This window comes from Myotis yumanensis, unplaced genomic scaffold (genome assembly GCF_028538775.1).
Source record: "Myotis yumanensis isolate MYYU_CA2020_CCGP unplaced genomic scaffold, mMyoYum1.0.hap1 SCAF_1, whole genome shotgun sequence".
Taxonomy (NCBI): Eukaryota; Metazoa; Chordata; class Mammalia; order Chiroptera; family Vespertilionidae; genus Myotis; species Myotis yumanensis.
The window spans coordinates 154,624,521-154,629,066 of NW_027223752.1; positions in this window are offsets into that span (position 1 = coordinate 154,624,521).

Here is a 4,546-nt window from a genome sequence, read left to right on the forward strand (position 1 = left end):
TTCTATCTAATATATATATATATATATATTCTATCTAATAAAATATATATATATATATATATATTCTATCTAATAAAAGAGAAACAAGGTAATTAGCCGTACGGCCGCTACCCTTCCCATTGGCTAATCAGGGCGATATGCAAATTAACTGCCAGCCAAGATGGCGGCCGGCAGCCATGCACTGAAGCGAACAGGGAGGCTTGCTTGCTCCAGTGACAGCGGACTCCAATGTTCCCCACCTGACTTGCCAGCCTCTCAGCTACTACTCAAAGCAACTATGTTGCAAATATAGAAGCTAAACAAAACTCCAGAAACCTTCTTTAGTCAGCCAGGCTTCAGCCACCCTGACCGCAACATTCTATCAAATACAGAAGGTAAACAAAGGTCAGAAACCTGCTTTCAGCAGCCAAGGCCTCAGAGCTAAAGCTGGCACAGAATAAAAAAAAAAAAAGAAAGAAAAAAAGGACAGGTTGGGAGCTTCAGTCACCTGCCAGCCTGAAAACGGCCCTCAGCACTGGCCAGGCACCCCAGTGGGGACCCCCACCCTGATCCAGGACACCCTTCAGGGCAAACCAGCCAGCCCCCACCTGTGAACCAGGCCTCTGTTCTATATAGTAAAAGGGTAATATGCCTCCCGGCACCAGGATCAGCGGAGCAGCGAGGCCTCCCGGGACCGGGATCAGCATGACAGGGGACAGCGCCCAAACCCCTTGATTGCCCTGCCGCTCTGTGTGTGACACGGGGTGGGGCCACAACCTCCCTATCCGCCCTGCTCTGTTCGTGACAGGGGGAGGTGCCCCAACCCCCTGATCAGCCCTGCTCTGTGCCTGATAGGGGGGAGCTCCCCAACCCCCTGATCGCCCTGCGGCTCTGTGTGTGAAAGGGTGCAGCGCCCCAACCCCCTGATCGGCCCTGCTCTGTGGGTGAAAGAGGGCTGCGCCCCAACCCCCCCCCCCAGAGGCTCTGCTCTGTGTGTGACAGGGGGCGGTGCCCCAACTCCCCTATCGGCCCTACTCTGTGAGTGACAGGGGGGAAGTCCCCAACCCCCTGATGGGCCCTGCTCTGTGTGTGACAGGGGGGAGCTCCTCAACCCCCTGATTAGCCCTGCTCTGTGTGTGACAGGGTAGGGAGCCCCAACCCCCCTGATCGGCCCTGCTCTGTGAGTGACAGGGGGTGGCGCCGCAACTTCCCTATCGACCCTGCCTTGAGTGTGACAGGGGGCGGTGCCCTAACCCCCCAATCGGCTGTACCCTGAGCGTGACTAGGGGTGGCATCGCAACCTCCCGATCCGCCCTGCTCGGTGCATGACAGGGGGCAGCACCCCAACTCTGCAATCGGCCCTGCTCTGAGCCTGACCAGGGGCTGCACCTAGGGATTGGGCCTGCCCTCTGCCACCCGGGAGCAGGCCTAAGCCAGCAGGTCGTTATCTCCTGAGGGGTCCCAGACTACGAGAGGGCATAGGATGGGCTGAGGGACCCCCTCTCCTTCCTGAGTGCACAAATTTTTGTGCACTGGTCCTCTAGTGTGTATATATATATATATATATATATATATATATATATATATATTACCTTCCTGAGGTAAGGGTACAAAAACCTTTATAATGTAGAATTCTAATGTTAAAAAGTAAATTTAATCCTTTATCTCATTTAGATTTTATATATATATATATATATATATATATATATATATATATATATATAATCTGCCAGGATTCTTCATTGTACTGATGAAAGCAACTTTGAATGTCTTAAGGAAAAGGAATTTATTGAGAGGATATTGGAGGCTCAGAGAACAAATGGAAGACTGAAGAGGCAAGTTCTAACTTTCACTAAGATGATAACCAATAATGTGGGAATAATAGGGGAGAGGACTTCTTGAAAGAAATTTGGAATACTATTCAGAAAAATGTCAAGGCAACTATTATTAATTAAAAAGAGAATCTATCATGTTGGAAGAGGAAAGGAGTGAAGGCTAGTTTAGAAGAAAATCTAAGTATGAAATCAGTAATTTCAGGAGACCGTATGCAGGTTCTCAGGATCTCATAGAGAGTCAGACTAATGAGAAATAAACTGCAGAAAGCTTGGACCTTTGCCATTACCCTAAGGAGTGAGCCAAGAATACCCCAGAGTCCAATGGAGGCTGAACTATGCATGCATCACTCCTAATTTTCTTGCGATGAAGCCACTAGCTCAGGCTAATTATATTATAATAAGAAAATCTACTTGGAAAGGGATAATACACACCACAAAACAATCTTGCTCTCCCTACAGCCTTTCCTATTTCATTGAAAGTGGCCCAATCCTTCTAGATGTTTAGGTCAAATTTATGGAATCAACCTTGATTCCTCTCACTCTTTCCCACCCTGCTGACTATGTCTTCAAAATCCATAACTTCACCTCTGCTCACCACCTCCACTGGCTATGTAGGTCTGAGCCAACATTATTTCTCAATTGCAACATTCTCTAACAGGTCTCTCTGCTTTTATCCTTACTCTCGTGTCTGTTCCCTCCATGACCTATTCTTAGCACCATTACCAAAATAACATTTTAAAAAAAAAAAATTAAGTCAGAATATGTCTTTCCTCTGTTCAAAACCTTCTAAGCACTCAAAAAAAAAATGCGGTATCCTTACAGTGGCCTAATGGGTCCCACATGCTGCCCACGATTACTGCTTCTCCTATCACTTGGTCCCATGCTCACCCTACTTCCCAGCACACTGGCCTCTGGCTCACACACACCAGGGATGCTCCAACCTTGAAGACTTTGCTCTAGTAGTTCCTCTGCCTGGAATGCTCTTCCCACGGATATCTGCCGGCTAATTCCTCACTTCCTTCAGCCCTTGTTCAGATGTCATTTTCTCAATGAGGCCCACCCTGACCACCTTATTTAATACTGCAACCACCTTGCACTTACTCAGTTCTACTTTGCCTGTGCTCCACACTACTTATTAACCTATAAAATGCTATATTACTTATTGTTATTATTTATTATCTCTCTGACCCTATTCGAAATTAAGATCTAGGAGGGTAGAAATCTTTGTCTTCTTTGTTCACAATGTAGCCTCCAAAAATATTTGTCAAATGAATAAAATAATAATAGTAGTTAGCAATATGTGAAGAAGTTATTTTGATCTTGGAGCAAGATTTGTGAAGAGGTTGAATGGGGTTTTTCACAGACTAACCATGAGAACATAGGTAAAATAATGTGAGTAAACGGGTTAAACTGAACCTATGTATTGGGTAATATAGGGCAAAGCTCAAAGGGACCATCTTTTATAGAAAGAGATAATCTCTACTTCTATATGAAGGACCTTCAATTAGAGTAATTATTTTGGTCTTTCTCAGGGTAAAGAGGAGGGATTTATCCAATCCCTAAATTTTAGAAGGGAAAAAGAGTACATGCATTAGTTTCCTAGAACTACAACAACAAAATACTATAAACATGGTGGCTTTAAAAAAAAACAGAAACATATTCCCTCATAGTTCTACAGATCAGATTCAAAATCAAGGCGTCAGCAGATCCATGATCTCTCTGAAGGCTCTAGAAAAAAATCCTTTCTTGTCTTCTCTAACTTCTGGTGGCTCCATGAGGTCCTTGACTTGTAGCTGCATAACTTCAGCCTCTGCCTAGTTCTTCTCATGACCTTATTCTCTGTGTTTCTAGTTTCTCCTCTTCTGTCCCTTTTAATGACACTTGTCATTGGATTCGGAACCCATTCAGATAATGCAGGACAGTCTCATCTCGAGATCTTTAACTTGATCATGTACACAGACGGCCCTTAATACAAATTATCATAGTCACAAATTCCAGGGATTTAGATATGGACACATCTTTCAGGGGCCACCATTCAAGCCACTACACTAGGTATACCCAGGTTAGCATCTCTTCTCCTAGGACCCCTGCATTTAGAGAAAGTGGTTTCTGCCGTGAGGAAGCCCTGTGGTTGTCACCTTGTGCCAATGATAGACTAGCTCCAATAGCCACTCCGAGCCTCAATATCTGTGCTTTGTGGGTGTGTCCAGATGAAAGAATACTTTGCTTTTATTATTTTTCAGCAAGGTTTATATGGATTACATGTTAAATAATAAGCAATATAAAAATAGTAATAGACTATTTTACCTTTTCGTGTTCTATGTCTGTAAAACCCAGCGTGTGTTTTGTACTTGGAGCACATCTCCATTCTGATTAGCTATATTACAGGGCTCAGTTAGGCACACATGGTGAGTGGTTTCCATACTGGAAAGCACAGGCCTAGAGAAATGTGTAGAGCATAGTCAATACTGAATAAGTATTATTAAATAAATAAATGATTGAATGAAGTATCCTAGCTGGTACAATTGCTACATAGAATGAAACCCTCAAGAGAGACAGAGAAAAAAAAGTGACTCAATAAGAGGAGTTGTGCTGACGTGCAAAGAACAATGATGAAAGACCCCTTCAAAATCTACCTCAGAAGACAGAAAGAGCTTAGTCTTGCAGAATTAGGGGCAGGGCAAATTTCTTAAATACCATTTTCTTGGAAGAAAAAGCCAAATGTAGGGTGA